This window comes from Chrysoperla carnea, chromosome 2, assembly GCF_905475395.1.
Source record: "Chrysoperla carnea chromosome 2, inChrCarn1.1, whole genome shotgun sequence".
Lineage (NCBI taxonomy): Eukaryota > Metazoa > Arthropoda > Insecta > Neuroptera > Chrysopidae > Chrysoperla > Chrysoperla carnea.
In genome coordinates this window covers 60387865-60408585 of record NC_058338.1, presented here as the reverse complement: position 1 = coordinate 60408585, position 20721 = coordinate 60387865, and the positions used below count along the sequence as shown (strand labels likewise).

Genomic DNA, 20721 nt, shown 5'->3' with positions numbered 1-20721 from the left:
AAGCAAATAAATTAACAGGCCTGATTCCTCTTAGAAAGTTAACATCCCGGTATGATAACTATTACCAGAGAGTTTGTAAGTATATTTTCACAATGAATTTCATCTGTACATATAGAAAATCTCCCTGCCATACATACATAATGTTTGTAAATTGAGGTTTGGTGCACTACAGCTCAACTGTACATCCAACAAATATATACTAAACTGAACTCGAATGTCGAGATAGATACTAGATGGATGGGTAAACTGTATTTGGTGTTTGTAATTGAGCATCAATATTTAATACCACGTTTTCACTGTAAATAACAGTTGAATTAACGTTCACAATTCACACAAACAGAACGTGTTCGAATGAGATAGAATGATAAAACCTTTTCTATATTATATAATGTACCTAACTGGTGGGTACTATCAAAACCTAAATGCCTCTATAATCAAATTAGTACGATTATCTTTATTTATCCTTATACCGAAAATTATTTCATATTTGAATTATTGACGGAAATTTATTATTAACTTTGAGTGTTTTAGAAAGCCAATATAACAGAGCTCTATATTACCTTAATTATTTATTTATGCTTATTTTGAAAGGTATTATACACAGTAAAGCTCTATTTATACATTTTGCAGAATTGGATAATATGCGTTCTTTTTTTTTTTTAATACAGTTGATTTTTTTTTCCTGTAAAACGAAAAATTATATATACATAATCCTCTTAAATTTTGTTTTATTTAACTCAATTAAAAAAGGTTAAAATTTATACACAATGTAATCAAAAATTTATTATGCAAGCCAAAGTACATTCAAATTTTATCAATCAAACAATTTGTATTTGGTTTCATTCGTTGAATACGGAAATACAGAGGTAGTGGTATACCTGAATATTTGAAATTACCAATACAATAATAAAATTGTGAATTCGCCAAGAAATAATACTTGTTTGTTGCTTTCGAATAAAAAAAAATGTATCAAAAGGCTCATTTGTACGCACAACACCTACTTTTCTGTAGATATTTATTACACTAAATTGCCTCAAATGTTTTGAAGCAAAAATAATTTTTGATTAACTTACCATTTTGTCGAGATTTTAAGTTTCATAAATAGAAATATTCATTACTTTAAAAACGCTTTTTTTTTTGCTTTTTTATCAAAATGCAAATAATCTGATTTAAAATTCATTTATTTGATTCCAAGTTTTAAAAACTAAAACGAAAATATAAAATAAAAAACGGTTAGGGATAAAAAATTGTCAATAAACAAAGTACAATCTTAGAAAACTATCATATATTTTACAAAAATAGAAATTTTCATAAACAATAAGTTAGATTGGAGCTAGAATTCTTTGTTCTTAATTCAAAAACTTTGATTTTCATAAATTTTACCTTAAAAGGGAAAGTAAATCAAATTTACATTTTTTTCCGATAAAATAAGTGGCGTAAGAAATAAGCATAAATTTCCCATACCATAATCTAGGAAACAATATCAAATAAACAAGCAAATTTCACTATACTTCCTGCATTTCAGTTTGGTATATAGATTTTAATAACGTTTTCGACATCTTTATGGTGTTATTTGGGTTACAAAACAAATATTCAATTTTTTTGTTCGTGTTCATAAAATTTTTTTTATCCACAAACAGAATTATATTTTGTGTAAAAAGAAAAACGGGAAAAACAAAGTATACACATATATGTTATTTAAGTCAATATATATTTTTCCGCAACGAAAACAAAAAATTAGTAGAAAATTTATGATGGTTAAAGTAGAAGAAAATAGTGTATTGTTTTGTTTGGTAGAGGAAGCAGCTTACTCAGCAACAAAAGTTTTTTTTTGTGTTACTTAAAGCATATAAAGAAATGACATACAACTGTGTACGATGGTTCAGATTTTACAGGATGTATCAGTTACAATAAATCGACTAAGATTGTTTTCCTTCTTGTACCATGTATATGAAATATACCAACGTATACTAAGTTTAGTCCCAAGTTAGTAACGCTTAAAAATATAGTTCATTTCCGGTTGTCTATCATCACGATAACTCAAAAAAGAAAAGAGATATCAAGCTGAAATACAATATATTTATAGCGTGTTTAGAATGTGAAAAGTGGGGTCGAGTTCGTAAATGAACAACATGGGTCAATTGGGTCTTGGGTCTGCAGAACCCATCTGTAAACCAATCATCTTAAACAGTTAAGAGATAAAGTAAACCGTTAGAGATATAACAGAAGTTTAAATGAAAAAATGTTTCTTATAAAAAAATTAACAAATTTTTTATTGAAACATAGAATCAATCATAGATATTAATAAGTACAAAACGATTTTTAAATGTATGGAAAGTTATGATAACACAGGACTTAGAAAATGAGGCGTTTATGCAAATGCACTTGCTTGTTTGAGCTAGAATTCAATTTTACGATTCTCAAAATCTCCTCATAATTTGTTGTAAGATAAAAAAAGTTTTACTGCGGTAAAATGCACAATTTTTGTTTTTCTTTTGCCTTTGTTGCATTAATCTATGCCTTATTATAATACAAACACTTCAGAGAGTTAAAAGTACTAAACAGCTCAATACCAATGGGATGAAACCTGAGTTTTATGATTTGCTTACAATTTTAAGAAGATAATAGCATATTAAAAACAATCAACTTTTCTTCAAAATCAGCTTGGAAACGAATATCGTTACTTAAAAAATATCCGTATTCTGAAACACGTAGTCAAATATATTACAAATTCCCTTGTCTACTCAAAGAGCATATAAAACCTGCTCACATGGTATTATACACTTAATAATACCTTTAACTTTCTGTATATACATGAAAAGAAAGAAGTAAAGTAGAAGTCTCTATATCTACGTTAAAAAGAATAATACTTTGTATCTGACACTATTTCATTTTAATGGTCCCAAAAGGTTTGCGATTCCATTAAAGTGTTTCAATGTTTGACCATGGGGCATTCCATCATGGATCAAATATATTTATTCTTAAAAGAAAAGAAAAAGTAGGCATTACTAGTTAAACTTGAATCAATAGAATTTAGTATAATAAACATAATCAAATAATATTTATAGAAAAATATCAATTAAAGAAATAAAGCCATTTTTATTGGCAATAAATTTTATTTGTTATTTATTTTTAATATAATTAATCATAGGTGGGTGCTACACGTCAATAATTCAAGCTTTTTTTCCAAAATGCATGATTTTCTTTCCTTTTTGGCTTAATTATTTGTGGTTAAAAATTTAAAAACATTTTTAATTCATAATTTAAAAAACTAGAAAACCATACATATATTTTACCTGTGTAAAACAATCCTTACCATTATTTCGAGTGTTATAGAAAGGGGATGAGCGAGAGCAATCTTCATCAATATTTACTTTTAAACCCAGTGAAGCGGGTGGGTATCACTCTGGTATAAGTATACAAATATCTGTTTAAACAGTCTCATTTTGTTTTGATAAACTCATAACTTGGAAATTGTGACTATTATCGACGCCATGATGAAATTTAAACCATATTGTATACAGTTAATAACTCAAACTAAATACTCATTTTGATAAAAAATTCAATAATTTGGATACGTTTTTCAACATTACATGTAATATTTCATGATTATTTTCCCAATATTAATTATATCTCGCTACCAGGCAAAATTGCAATTGCTTTTTATCTGGTATTATATATCAGACAAATTGCTAGATGTTATGATACCTTATATAAATATTATTGGAAATATTTGAATCACTGTGTATAAAAATAATACTTTTAATAATATCTATATTTATCTAATATGTGATATATTTGAGTAGACGAATATTATAATCCATTAAAGAAATTTACTCTCATGATGTTTCGTAAAAATATGTCGTCCATTTATTAAATGAGATATCCATATTACAACAATTCAATGATATTTTGATATATATCGTACCTTCTCATACAACATAGTTTTATCCTATATACAATTTATTTTTACTCAGAGTACAATTGATGCTTTTTAAGCACTAACTTTAAGCATTAAAACTCTCCTTTTTGTCTGTATTGCTTTCATATAAACATTGAATGAGATGGTTTTGCCGTTTGTATATGTATAGTATGTATGTGTGTTAGCTTTGCTACGGCTATCAATCTATTTGTTAAAAGCACTTTTATTATGTGGAACGCTTGACCAGTCATTGACTAGAATGAGCTTTATATATATGCGATCTGATTGGTGTACATAGGATAGTCATACTAAATCACATTCTTGTATGCCACAGTTTATTTATAGCAATTTTTATATTTTCTCAAATTTTGTGCTATAAAGAAAGAACGTTGGAGGACAAGTCCTTAGGACAATACCTACAATGAAGATAAAATTCAAGGTTATTTCTCTCTAGTGTTGAATTTGTGAAAATCGAGTTTTGTCTGACGTATATGTGACATTTGCTACCTCTTTCTAATACTTTTTTAAACAAGTACGGCAGACAATAAAAACTCGTCAAAACACACGAAAATTGAAATTTTGTATTTCCATAAATTCGACACTCCGCCGATGATTGAAACTTCGAATTTCTTCATTACTAAACGTACCTTAACCTATTCTCAATTCAAAGAGGCAGATGAAAATAATCATAATAAGTACTCCACTAAATTAATGGAAAATCGTTAATGGTGGAGTAAAAAGCAGGACCTTTCTACTTTAAAAAATATTATTTTTTATATTTTATTTTAATCACTGAAATGTCTCAATGCGGACATAACAGTTCACCATCTATCGAGATTAATGAATATCCTAAACCAAACCTATCGATTTATCTTCGAAATGTGTTCCTACAAACGATATAGATCAAAAATTTCAACTCAACAATGAAATTGTTTTCAAAATCAAACTGCCTTTATCTAAAATCATTTTTAATCGATTGTAGGGAATAGCCCTATTCATTTTTGTTACGAATTTTAGTTGAAAAAACCGCAGGTGAAAAATCAAAATACCAAACATGTTAAGTTGATGATAATAATGATGAAACCAAACCCTCTTCATCCATGTAAACTTAAGCAGCAAAAAAAGGGGTAATGAAAATAAAATAAGGGAATGTTTTATTGTGTTATATAATAATAATTTGAGTTGTTTGTTTGATATGCTTGTGAAGTTAAACTATTTTACCAACATAACAGAGTAAATAGTTACTATATAGGGTAAGGTGTAGTACCTAGAATCAAAATTACATTAATTTATTTTTTAAAGCAATGTATTAAAATCTCACAATAGAAATTGTTGCATATTGAACTATTTTTCATCTACATGATCCTTATCACACGATATTTGTTTGCTGGTTGGGAATTAAAATAAAAAATCTGCTACAGACAAAAATCGAGATCTAGGTTACCTAGGAAACTAAAACGTCTTCAATCGATTCAGGTTGCTACAAATTTTGAGAAAATGTCAATTTGTATTTTTTGTCAAAATTATATGTTTTATCATTTAAAACAATTGAGTTGTGAAAATTATCAGAAGTTAAAGAAAACAGAGATGATTTAAAATAAGTACAAGGAAATTTTTATGTAATGTCACAATAAATATCCTGATGAAACCAAACGTTATATATGCACATATTGTGTTGACTACTAAATCAAAAGATATAAAATTAAATTCTTTAAAGAATCAAACAAGTATTTGACTTCTAAAATTAATACCTTAAATATTCAGGAAAATACTAAAAATAGAGCTGCATTTATAATGTACCAAGGTACGAAAGGAATATAGTTCCTAAACCTCTCACTCCTTTTTAAAAACTAATCGCAGTAACCCTCAGTTATCAGCATTTCAATAAAAATGCTGTCCACTAGATATCAATATCTACCGAAACACTACAGAATGAATCAACATTGTAATCTTGGTACAACGTTTTACCCTGCATATACCACACCGCAGCCTAGTCGAGTTCTTCAAACGTGTTAAGTTTATAAAATATTCATTCTCTCAATACAATACATCGCTTATGTACGTACGAGTACTGTATGTGTTTGTTATATGTACATATCAAATCAAAAAGGGGAAAACATCAACCAACAACCAAACGACACAACCCCATTTTATTTTAAAATGTTTTAGTTTTCTGAAAAGGGGTTTACAACGTTGGTGTAGGTATATGTAATATGTTGAAGTTGTAGCGTTTGTTTTATACGTAGGGGTAGTGTATAAGTTTGTTTTGTGACGAAATTCCACGGAGCTATTCCTGTATGTATGTTGTTTGAAACAATGCTTGCTAGTGGTACTCGTTATCTGGTTGTCGTTACCAGTCAAAAACCAAGCGTTTTATTTGGATTATACATACATACGTTTACATACGATATACAGAGTGTTCTAAGTTTATTGGGTTATGGCTTTGTGAAACAATATAGTTTGAATGAAAATGAGAACAAAATCATAGAGAAATTAAAGTTATTTCAATAACAGTTTAAATTTAGTCATTTAATCCTCGAATCAAAAATAGGGCTGTTATAAGTTTGGCCGCCATGTGTATGTACCGCTATCTGTCTGGCTATGGCATTGTAGCGCCTAAACAAATGAACCAATTTTGAATTTTTTTTTTCGCTTGAAAGGTTTATTTTAGGGTGGATTTAGACATGTTTCTAGTACGAGGTTAGGGTTCCGTACCCGAACAATTTGTCGGGGGTTGTTAAATTTTGTCAATTTCACTTGTATATCATGAACATTCAAGTAGGTTAAACAACCTTAACAAAATGAAAAATCCTTTACCCTAAAGATCATTCAAGAGAAGTCGTTTTTTGGTGCAATTTTTTCATAATAATAGTACTATCATAGCATTAAAAATAATATATTTGTGCTCAAACTAAACTCTGCCCATCGCTTCCACCATCATGAAAAAAGAAACAATTATTTTCAAAAGATTTCATATAAGTGAGTCCCTTGGCTGTATCAGAAATAGCTCATTCTGGCAGCCCAATATTTTAATACTTAGACTTTCTATTTCACTTTGCCAGTTGAACTGCATGAAAGCCTGAATACGGTAGTAGCCTGATGATTAATTTGCCATATTACTCCATAAAAATGTAATACTAGACTTCAGACCATCACAAAATTTGAAAGTGAAATTAAAATGATTAAAAACAAAGAAGTATATCTCTTTTTAGAAAAACAAAGTTTTATATGTAGGTATTTTATAGGTGATATCAGACAATGACGTCACAAAACTATATCTTCCTCTTTGTTTAATTAGGAATTTTAAATGTTCATTTTTCACGTATAGATTTTCAAAAACCACTAGATTAAAAATGAACGAAAATATGGTACTCCGTATAGACATCCAACAAAATTTTAAAAATTATCGAAAATCGAACAGTGTATCTAAAATTTTATATTCGAAAAAAAAAGAAGTTTTTCACTCATATATACCACTTTGTATTAGAAAATTTATGAAGTTTTTTCGAATTTCACCTTAACAAAGAAAGTAACTAAATCTCAGCAAAAATAGTATAAACTAATTCAAGAAAACTGCCGTACGAGAAAATTTTTAAAACCGATGGTATAATCAAAATAGAAGCTATTGATTTGATTAAGACGATATAAAATATATAATTAATACTGAATTAAAAGTAATATATTTCAACAAGTTTTAATAAAATACTGCGCTACGGTACATAAAAGTGTAATATAAATTTTAATTTAGATAGTATAGAATGTCAGGTCACTGACATGAAAAATTTGCACTTTTAATTTATTAGTTTCATTTAATTGTTAATTACCCAACGTACGTACATTATTACAATACAATAAAATGAAAATATGTGCAGATCTGTAAAATAGTTGATATGATCAAATGCGTAATTATATTTTATCTAAAAAGAAAGAAAAAACAAAACATTTGAGACAAATTAGATCTGTAATTGGAATTAAAACATAAGATTTATAAATGTGTGTTTTATTAGTCATCTTTCTCATTTTTATCTGTACTTTCCAGTTTTTGAAATATTTTCTTATTATAGTACTTTTTTTATCTAATTCATAAAAACTATTAAAACTATCAAATTTGATAGTTTTACAAGCATCAAGATTGAGTTGTTTTCTCTTTGAAAATGGAATCGAAATAAAATATCATAATTTTCTAGAAAAAAAACATATTTTATCAATGACATTCATATTTTATCAATGTCTTTTTTGCTGTATTTTTTCCAGCATAATTATTCAGATAGTTTAAAAATCACTTCCAGAGATGGGTAGAAATTTTATAAGACAAAAGCGATTCACACATGTCATAGAATTTCTATAACCGGGCAAGGGTAGCTAAGTGAAACGTATTAAAATGAAGCAATAAACTCATTCTCTAGCTTTGCGACCCATAATTTCGTTAACTTAAGTATAAGCTCTAGCGCACAACAAAATTTTGAAAGAGGTCTGCTACCTTAACATATATCACCTGTATCAATATTTGAGTATTAGCTCATTCAAAGACTAAATTGTTCAAGATTATGTGTTTAAGAAGCCGAATGTATTTTTACTACATTACCTAACTTTATTTTTATTTATTTCGAATCAAGGTCTTTTTGGGTCATCGCGTAAAGATCGCCATCTGAATATACAGACTTTAATAAAGCAGACAAAGACTTAATTCATTCTAATTACAAAGAATTTTTTAGCCAACCCATAGTCAAAGGAAACTGTATTGTCTATCACTTATGCTCTTTGCTTAATGTTAGTACTTTTGCAAAATTCTAAATTTTCTTTTTCAATGACTTTTTAAACTGTGTTCTTCTTCTGGTCAATTTTAGAAATTCCAAAATCACCCTTATAATCACTCTTTAACTTCAGTTGGTCTAAAATTGTGTTTGGAAATACATAACCATTTTCACACGTAAATTGTGAAAATTTGCATAGATCCTTTATTTATAATAAAAATTCATATAGAGTACCAAAGTACTTGTAAAGAAAATTAAGTTAGTGTAGTTGCTTTAAAATTGTATTCAGTCAGGTAGTTATGCACATAAATATTCCAATATACACTTCATTCTTATCAAAAAGACAACCAGGATAATTAAATTTGTCCCTGTGATTTATCACAAAGTGTTAGAAATCTCAGTATATACCAACACCATACACATTACAGATACCTACTACCTACCTTTGTATAGATCCCATAATAATATACCGTATGATTTACATAAATTGCGAATGAATATTGCAGATAAATACATTTATATATAATATAAATTTCAACAGCATTACTTTTATTCACTTTTACAAATCATAATGTTATATATTTTGTCTCTTTATTCCTTTTTTCTGCACAAAGATAATTTTCAATACGTACATTACATATATAATATATCTATTTTTATCCTTTATACCGTTAAATCCATTCACTGTCGCTTTTTCCTATGCGGGAAACTTGATGTATTGGTCCCGGTTGACTAGAGGGATCTCTAAATGTGTATAGATTTCCTAAATAGATATATATCCCGTTTTTTCACCTGAATTAAATATCTTATTATTATATATACAGTTTATTTATGTGTTCGGTTAGTACTCTGGGAGGGACGACATTTGAGTTGTTTTATGGCTTTCGAAGTATGAGTTGATAAACCCTTATTGATGAATTCGAATTACGGAGTAAATACATTTTACTTTGAACTTGAAATCACTTCACACAGAACTTGGAATCATTTCACACAGTATTAGACCGAGTATAAAATTCATTACTTGACCGTGGTTCGTGTGTCGAATTTATTAATTTGTTTTTTAAGTAGGTACATTTTATTAACTTTCTAATTTTACAAGAATGACATTTATTGTCAACAAAGATAATCGACGAAGATTGTTTTTTAAAATTCTTTCCCATTTTTGAAACCTTTGGATTGTTTCAATCTTCCTGTCATTTTTTTGGTGTGTAGTGCTTCTCTTAGCTGTCTTCTGGCATAAGCAGAAAACAAAATAAAATCACTGAAATACAACGAAAATCGAAAAAATTGATTGCCGTAAATTCGACAATTAAGTTAGGATTAAAACCTCAATTTTCTCGTCGATTTGAAGATTCCCACATTAATCAGAAGGCATTTTTAGTTGTTTTCCTGAAATGATTAAGATCGACTGTCTTACTTTATCAGATTTGCAAACATATTTGCACATTATGTGCGCGACTGTACCTGCTTAAACTTTAAATGAATTACCAAAAAAAAAAAAAAAAAATATTTACAAGAAATTTATAAAAAGAAAAAAAAGTATGAATGTACACAGAAAAGGTGCTGCCAATATCTTTTCTTTCATAGAACAAGAAAAGGAAACAAAAAATTATTTTACATATTTTTGTTATGTTGTTTCAAAAAATAAATTTCCTAGTATTAGTTACAATAGAATCATCATACAACAACAAGAATTGCATATAGTAGCCCTCCTATAGTGCAAAAGTCATAATGTCCTGCTGTGAAAAAGGACTAAAAGCCAAAAATGAACAAATACACACACATGTATACCAATAATCCTTAAAATCTATTTCAAATGCCTATATTGAAATACAATTTTTACACGAAGTAAATTGTCTTGCAATCCGATTTAAGACTTAAATATTATTTACGTTTAGTTCTTATTTTTGATAATATTTTTATGAAACAGGTTTTTTGATGATTTTGAGTCATTAAAATATAAAATTTGGATTTTTTTAATTGAGAAAGGTTCTATGTTATGGTATAAGCTTATTATGTGATGCCCAAATTAATTTAATTTTGATTTTAATCGAGTTACTTTTTGAGAGGCAAATTAAAGTAAAAAGTTGAATTTTCCCAAACTTTAAAGTTCCGTCCCTTACCTGGAACACATTATTTATTTTAGTACAGATATACTAGGTATGTGTATTCATAAATATTACGTCGTCTGGGTTAATATCCAAGAGGTAATTAAAGTCTAGCTAATTAACGTATCATCGTTGCACTGATTCTGACAGTTCGTAGTAACATCATACCCGACAACAAACTGCGTGTATCATACAAAACACATTGTACCTATTCCTTCCGACTTGTATAAATTCATAATTTCGTATTAATTAGGGGCATTTTTTTACTTCAAAATTATTTTATTTTAGTCAATTGAAAAACGCACGTGATTGAAAAACATTGTAATGACAATTATCTGTAAAATATTAACGATGCAGAAAATATAAGATAATTACAAGGTCGTTATATCTAAAAGGTATTTTTTCCAGGAAAATTTCTATAACCGGGACTCTTTCTAAGAAAATCTAAGAAAATTTTTAATTAGGTAGAAAGCTTGAAGGGCTTGAAATTATTTGTATCCAATTTTCAACTTTGATGATGCATTTTGCTATAACTTCATGAATGTAGACGAAAAATAAGAATAAGATTTTTCGATATCTGCCTTGGATTTTAAAATATGGAAAGCTAAACAATCAAATAAAATTTTCGATTTATTTATTTAAATAATCGGGCTTCCCCCGATGAATACCCGATTGTTTTGACTGCCACACACACTGTTTTTCGGCTTTTTTATTCAATTATCTTCTTAGTTGCCAAATGAAGACAATTCTGAAAGTGTTTTGAAATAACAAAAAAATTGATGAGGACTCTACAAAGAGCTGAAATGTGTCTAATATACACCATTTCTCTAAAAAGCCTTTGGAGAAAGAACATTTTATTCGAGTATTTGTTGCGAAAAAGATGCCCTTTGAACTATATCCTGTTAAAAAAAGGCAATCGAGAAAATTTTATGAGAACACAAGAAAATTTTTATACAAAAATGTAGGCTCCTTGTAAATTATCTGGATAATTTCTTACCCGTAGGTTATGCAAAACAAATTACCTAACCATAAGAGATTCATTTTATTAACAAAACGTAACTATATTACAAATACAGTCAAACTTGGGTAAGTGAGAACTGGATAAGTGAGAACACTCTATAAGTGAGAAACAGAAAACTCTGTAAGAGAGAGTCTTTTTTCCCTCATGGACCTCCGTAAGTGAGACTGCTACTAATCTATACCTCCATAAGCGACAGTCGAGCTTTATTTATTTATATTATTTATGAGGAACTATAGCTACAATCATATTACATATTTACTACATTCGTACTTGCGGTTATTGTACTTGTTATTGCTGCGTACCTCTATAAGAGAGAAACAGTACCCATGTATCTGCATTAGTGAGAAACTCGGGTTGGTGAGAAACCTCTATAAGCGAGAATAAGATTGTGCTCCCTTGAACTCTCGCTTATGCAGGTTTGACTGTAAATAAAAATATTATTATCATGCATAAATAATATTTATCTTATAGTGCAAATAAAAACATATATCGATATTTATAGAGATGGTTGTTTGGTTATTAAATTGAAAACAGCTGTTTATGGCACTGATTGAAAACAAAAGAAAACAAATAATAAATAATACTCTCTCGTCATAGCAGTCGTCGGTCGGTCGTCAACTTCATCAATGTTTATGTGAAATTTTAGTACATGCGTGTATATAGGGGAACGATTAATAATAATTGTTGTTGGATGAGATATTATTACTACTAATTCATATTAAAACCACCACTGTATACTTTAGGATATATGGTTTATAAGAGTATATAAAACAGTGGTGTTGTTGTTATTTTATAAGAGAAAAGTGAAAATGTTACGTTAAATTAAAAAATATAAGTATCTAAAGGTTGATTGTAAAGTTGATAAGCTTTATTAATGGTCTAAGAGCCACTGGTTTGGAGTTTATTCACACAAAAAAACGGGAAAGGAATAAAGCTAAAATTGTCTATTTTTTCTGTAATCACCAATTCATAACAAAATTTATAAGAAATATATAATTTCTAGCTTTAAAAATATGAAAAATTTAATTTTGTGTCATTACGTGGAATTTCATATCGAAAAGGAAATTCATACTAATAGGGTCGGGTCATTTGTATAGCAATGATACTATGTGGGTTCCTGCCCTCTGGACGGAAACGTTTTTGATACTACACAAACAAAGATTCAAAGTCAAAATTTAGTACGACGTTATTTCCAAAGAAAATAACAGAAAAGCTATTGCGCTCCTTCAAACTTTACTCAATGTTGCGTCTGCAATATAACCTATGGTACACTAATCTTGAGTGCGACTTGTGGTTAGGTTGCTATTACATTGTAAAGTTGGACGTGTTTCCATGTTATATTTTAATTTCTGTATCGGATTTTGGTAGGTTGTAAAAACCCTGAATTTTTACAATGGCCGCAATTTGTGGCTAAGGGTTATTAGTATGAAGTAACGATTTTTTGGAAAGTGGAATTTGTTTTTACAATTTTTGGTTGAAAGTGGTACCCTAGATCCAACCTTCTATTTTTTCAAATAAGTTGATTTTAAAATCACAAGCTGAATGAAAAAATATAACTAAAACTCTTTGTCCAATTGCAAAAAAAAAAAATCAAAACCAAGACAAAGAAAGGGTTGTTAAACTACCTAATCGTTTTTCATTTAATAATAATGGGTAAGCCCATTCAACAAAAAAAAAAAAACCTTTCAAAAGAATTGAGTTTTATCCCTACATTATATTTACCTACACAAAAGCGTAGGAGGCTCAATAACATGCTCTCCGGTCGGACCATATTTTAAATTCGACATTGATAATTATGTATTATTTCAACAGTAAAAAAAACCTTTTCAACAATTGTAAAGGCCATATTATTATTATAAAAAAAAAACGTAATAACGAACAATGTACGATTTACGAACCAAAGTTGTATTTTTTTTTTTACACAGAAATTATTTGTTATTCACACAATTTTTGTGTTTCATACATTTTTATATGAGTATAGTAACCCTTTTATCAAAAAACAATCATCTTTACTGAAACGATATCAAAATACATCATCATCCATCCCTTTAGCACAAGCTCTTCCAAATAGTAGTTTGTATTTTGTAGAAGGGTTCCACTGAATGTAGTAAACTGTTGTTGTTCGGTATTAAAGGTTTTCTTTATATTAAGGCGTTCATCTGTTTGCTGTTTTGTATAATTGTTTTGAAAATGTTATAAATTTATTATTATTTTCGGATATACAAATTTCTATATTAAATTTGTTCTTTTTTGTTTCGTTTTCATCGTAATTAAACAAATTGCTTTAAATTATTCATTACTACTAAAAATTCGATATAAAAGTTTACTGAAATCCAACACTTTTAGGCCTGACCGGCAAAATAGAAATTATTTTGAATAATTCAAAAATTTAAAGATTAAAATAAGTGACCTTTTTCTTATTGCTTTAGGAAAATAATACATTTTACGCCAGTTTCCAGCTTATTATCACATCTTACTGAACAACGAATTGATAATCTTCAAACTCGCACACGTACTAATTTTAGTTCTCCCCATTCATGAGCTTGTGATTTTAAATACGAGAAGCATCCAAAAAGTAAAATTTCATTTCATACGAAGTATAAATTATATTTACTAGAGCTCGTACTTTTAGAGTTAATTGATCGACATTTTAAGAACATTTTATAAATTCTCGCAAAGAATAAACAAAGCAAGAAACAAGTGCGATAAAAAAAATTTTTGTTTGCCGTCGGGTGATAAAAACAACCACTTTATATAATATGAAACACGCAAAATATCTGTCTAAAAACGTAAAAATTTCATTCAACTTGAACAAACTGAACCAACAAAAGTTGAATGTATGTTCGTTGATATTATATTAAATTAAATAATAGAACTAAAAAAGTTTTATAACTGTGATGGACAGCAACATATTAATAATGACGTCATTTTAGTTTGAGTAAAATCATCATCCATCTTGATTTGACAACCAAGGTCATTGCTACACAATTTCAATGTGTTTCACACCGTCATTTACTATAACCAGAACAAAAATACATACAAAATATAATAACTAAAATATTGTACCTACTGTAAAATTAAATAAAAAAACATATGTTTATTCGGTCGAATTTTTTAAAATTTATATTTTTCGAATCGTTTTCAATGTCTTTTATAAATATCCCCTCGGAAAATATTAGCGTTTCTTTCAGAATTATGTTCCGTCGGAGTACTTTATTGTTATAGTGGGAAAGTTAAGTCATTATTTTGAAAGATTTTTTAAACATTTCTGTTTGATTTTCATCCTGAATATTTGTTTTTTATTAAACGAATGTCTGAGTAATGATTTCCTTTGTAGATAAATTAGGCCTAAAATCGAAGCATTTGAAAATGTGAGACGAAAAGTAATCAAAATCATTATTTTTCCTATATTTTTATCATAGAAGTCGCGGTAAATTGTGCCTATCGTGAAAATGATTCCAAGTTTTTAAATTTCTTCTTGTTGTAAAATTTGAACAATTGGAAAAACAAGCATGTAGTTATCTATTATTACATAATAATTTAAACTATTTTTCCTGACCCCTTCTGTTACGTACAAATTAAAAGTTCCACATTACAATAAAAACTTCAAACCGAAATTCAAATAACATATACACAAATATAATATAAACCAATCATATGACATAAATTTTCTTTTATACCATTTCCGGAATGATTATATCCAACAGGGTCACGTGGCTTCATGTACTAATATATGATTGTACAATATAAAGCGTGGCTACTCTATATATGTAAAATATATTCAAAATATAAGGTTAGATTTTATAATAATATCGAACAATCCGTGCTGAATATGATCTTTGAAAGCCAAACCAATAACCTATTTACTTATTATACTCATTATTATATTTCCATTTTACTTATACTCAAAAGATATCTCAAATTGTATTACACCTTTTTTGCTATAATCGTTATTGTCATAAATTGAGCAAATTTTTTTACCATAACAGGTGAAGAATTTTCTTACTTCATTAACACCAAAGTAAAAATTTCTTTTTGAAAATCTCTTTGAAATGCAAGAAAATATTAACAATTAAAGCTTCTTATCAGACATAGAGACTTCATATAAAACTTTGAAAGCATATAATTATTTCTTAATGAATTTAAGTTTAATTTTCAAGCATTGTTTTGGCATTAAGTCTAGCCTACCCAATTCCAAATACAGTAGCTATGGACATATAATTGAAATGTGCTAATGTGGTAAGTTTTGGCCAAAAAAACTCTTTTCGGGATCATTTTCGGTTTCGGCAGAAAATTTGCCGAACTTTCGGCCACACCGAAATTCTGCGTTCATGAATTATCGTTCGGCTAACTTTGATTTGTTGTGCTAACTGTCTGATGTTGTTGTTGTGTTAAATGTCTGTATAAGTGTAAAAAATAAGCAAAAACTCCACTCCTATCATAATTTTTCTATCGAAAAGTGTCCATGGCTAATTTTAATTAAAGCCTATACCATTATTTTCGTAATTAAATTATCTTTATTCTGATATCTTTATTAAAATTAATATATTTAAAAATAGCCATGAAATTTTCATACAAAATATGCCTTATCTGGTTCTCAGATGGATGATGACGGACCTTATACCGTCGCGTGTACATAATATATTTAATTTGTATTGTTACCTCCCAAAATCCTGTTTTCTGGATAAGTATAAGCCTCAGCCAGGTAATAAAAACTAATTTAGTGATAAATAAAAACCTGATGCACAAATTTTCTTACTTCGATTTTTTTAAATATGTCTCTACATCTAAGCTGTAATTTGATTGCCAACCAAATAAGATCGTGACCTCTTAGAATCCCCACACCCGCAGCTCAAGAAATATCACAGTGTTTGTATGATTTCGGTTTCCGGGATGAAAACAACGACTTTCCATCAGTTATTATATTGCTTATTATTAAGCTTCAATTGTATGTATAAAATCGGTTTTGTTGTTTTTATGTGGGTAGGATTAATGTAGATGTGTATATGTGTGCGTGTATCAATGGACAAAACATTACATAACAAACAGACAAATATTTAAGTGCATATATGTTTTTGACATTTGTATTTGGTGTGCCCCAAATATTCAATTGAATTTCAAAACCAATATAATAATAATATTTAAGTCATCATTCTCATCTCTTACTCATTGCAGAGCTGCCTGCTTTATTTATTTATTCATTTTAATTGCTGATTTCGAAAGAATTAAGAAGTATTTTTCTAAATGATTAAGCTTTTAATATATATGTTGTGGTATTATATTTCGGTTTTTAAGCTTTGTGAGAATGTTATAATCATTATGTTGGGAATTTCAATAATTATTTCTATATTAGAACTATGTTCCTTATCGCATGTAATCGTTCTGATTTGTTTGCTATTTGAGTGGAAAACCAAAAAAACTTTTCAATCGATTCAGCTTGACATGAATTTTGAGAAAATGTAAAAATATTTTTATAACTGTCAATTAGTATGTTTTGTCATAATTTTATATTTTATCATTTAAACAAAATTGAGTTGTGAAAGTGATCAGAAATTAAAAACAAAGATAATTTAAAATTAGTACATACAATGGAATTTTTTTTGTCATAATAAATATCCTGATCAAACCAAACATAATGTACGTACGTACGTATGGGGTTGACTACTAAAGCAGAAGTATGTTTTTTTAACTAATACTACAATTAATTCATACAGTAAAAACTAAAAGTAGCTATAAAATTTAATTATTTAACGAATCAAACAAGTATTTGACTTTTAAAATTAATTCTTTAAATTATCAGAAAAATATCTTGTAAATAAACAAAAGTAAGCGCTAATTTTATAATGTTCCAAGGGACGAAAAGATTATAGTTCCTATCGAATGTCCTACAACACTTCTCGATCTTTTTACTTTTATTACTCATTCCTGCAGAACCACCAGGAACTCAATAGTGATAAACTTGTTTGGTGATTACAGTTTTACGTTACTTTTTAATGAAAGTCATCCACAATGTGTTGGCTTCAAACTCGCGAAACTTTGACTAGGAAATTCATTAAAAAAATTTTAACTTTTTCCTTTACTTCTATCATAATATCCAAATTGTGTTACAGCTGTTTGAGTTTTGTCATATGAAAACCTTATGTTTTTTTATTTCTCTGCCTTATCAGATTATAATTTATATAAGACTTATTTTTTTTTATTTCTAAGTAGACCACCTCGCATTTTTGTTTATTTAACACTCTCTTGATTGCTTACTAGTATTGCTGCTGGTTCTAACGGCTACTGATAATTCTTTATTACCGGTAATATAATTTTTTTATTAAAATTATTATTCTTAATAACATTCCACAGTTATGTATTCAGAAATGTTTGTTTTTGTTGTAAAAGTACAGGAAGTAACATGAACTTAATAATATTGATAAAATCGCTATATCAAGCAGTAAAGACGCTGATAATCTCATTATCTTCAGAAGATTGATTTACAAGGTAATACCGTATTAAAATCCCATTTAAATCCAAAGCAAAGTTTGAAAGAGGTATGAATACTTTAAAATTATGAAACTACCCTTTTTATCACTCACTCTTCCCAAACTTGCATGAACCGCCCAATTTTAAAATAGCAAAATTTGAAAAATGAATACAAAACCCAATGTAGTTTTAGTGTATTTACCAAAATATTTTTTGTTGAATTTTGGTTTGCAATTAAGGTAGTTCCTCCGCGACCGTCCAGTCAAAAAGTTTTGGACTAATACTATCATTCAGTGCATTAACTGTGCTATGACTATTATACATATACCATATATTATTTTCAAAAGACTGTAGTTCCTCACTACTGTTTCTAGTATACATATAAGCACACACACTATGACATATGCCTTTAACATTAGTCTTCATATCTTTTCCACAAAAATCATCGCTAAAACGAGTTATTTATTTAAGTTTTTTATCGAAACTATATGGTAAATAATTTTTATTTTTATTTATATATTTTCTAAATATAGTATTCTACATTATATTAGTTTTTCATAGAGATGGTGGACGTCATTCATTGGTAAATAAATATAATATTTGTAAATTTGTGTATTTTTATACGCTTCTCCCATGTACACGTACAAATTGCGTCTCTTTTAATTGCTAATATCTCATGTATGGCATGGTAAATCATCTTCTAATTTTAACAGCAAGTGTATTATGAATTAAATATTTTATATTCTGAGTTTTGAGAAATTCTTGGAATATCACTTTCGTGTAGGTACTACCTTAAGAAAAAATATTGTAAAAAACATCGAATAGAAAACACACTTGGCTCATACTGTACCTCATACTTTTTACAATTCAAATATTTACAAAATAAATTCAAGTTAGTTTTTTTAAATAATATTTTTTTTACATATAAAATATAAAAATAAAATATATAATGGATGGCTTCTCGTTATTTGTTTACATTTTGATTATATTTATTTAATTAGAATTTATACTTATCATTTATATTATTATGATAATGTATATAATTATTAAAGGTCTACTATACAGATATTTAATGTTCTTCTAATGTCTTGTTGTCTTGGATGTGTACAGTGTATTAAAAAAGTTTGAAAACGGTCAAATTTCTTGTGAAGTACAAATTTATTCTAATGATGTACTTGAAAATTAATGGATGACATAAAGCAAATGTGTAAATTGACTTTTCATTTAATATAATTTCTTAAAAATTCAAAAAATATTTTTAATGCAAGAGCTGTAAGCTTAATTGATATTTTTTCCATTGCATCCACTGTATTTTGATTAGGTGAAAAGTATTTAGAGGAATGTTAAACTTAATGGTAAAAAGTCAAAAAATAAAAGCAGAAGAAAAATCGTAAGCAAAACCTGTTAGTTTAATAACTTTTGGATTTTTTTAAAATCTTTCTTTAATACCATTTCTAGACTTTTTGTAACCACTGTATATGTTCACATATTGTATACAGAGTGTTAAAATTTATTATGTATCTAAGTTGTTATAACTAGCTATAATGTCCTAATAATACCCAGTAAAACTACTTACTTAAGTTTTTTAGTTAATAAAAAACCTTATTTTTATTTTTAATAGATAAAAATAACAACATATTATAATAATTTATTTAATTATTCTCTCTTTAATTTAATTTTTTTTTATCATAAAAGAGTATTTTTTTTTGTTTTTAATCTTTTTAAATGATAATTTATAATAACACAGCCATATATATGTATATATATATATATATATATACAGTAGCTGGTTAACTCGCTTTGTTAATCGTTAATGGTGTACCCATTGCTATCAAAATTATTTAAATTCCATCACTGAATTTATGATTTTAATTAGAATAATGTTTAATTTAGTTAAGTATTGTTAACATCTTTGTGGGAAAAATATTTTTTTGTTACGCTTATTTTTTTATGTGGAAACAAATTTTCTAGGTACAAACATATTATAAGTTTAAAATTTCGCTTTGTTTGTAGATTCATTTCATTTCAATATCCGTTTTTGAAGGCAAAATATAGTTGCCTTCATTCATAATGTAACCGTTTAATTTCTAATTAAGGTATATAATAAATAAAGCTATTTATTTCAACAACTAAACAAATTAATGAACTAGGATCTTAAATTACTTCAAAACTAAAATAGAAGATTTTAATATTATATCAGCGGTTAAAATTTTAACTTATATAAAATGGTGAGTGCAGTTAATTTTCTTAAGTGAAAGACTTTCTAATAGCATTTCGCTAGCCTGTTTCTCTCATTTCATTTGCTGTTCCAACCTTCTGTAGACAATATAATACTCCTATCCTAAGATTGGCTCATATGTTTATAAATAATTATGGATAAGAATAAGCCCAATTAAATTACTTGGCGTGGTTTCAGTTTAAGAGCATAAAAAAACATGTACGTCAGTT

The 20721-nt window shown here is 27.7% G+C and overlaps 1 protein-coding gene across 3 annotated transcripts in view; it reads left to right on the top strand.

Annotated features, from left to right (window-relative positions):
- Positions 1-20721, top strand: part of LOC123294097 (homeobox protein homothorax) — a 530011-nt gene that overhangs the window by 137464 nt on the left and 371826 nt on the right. The gene's annotated exons all lie outside the window — the stretch shown is intronic.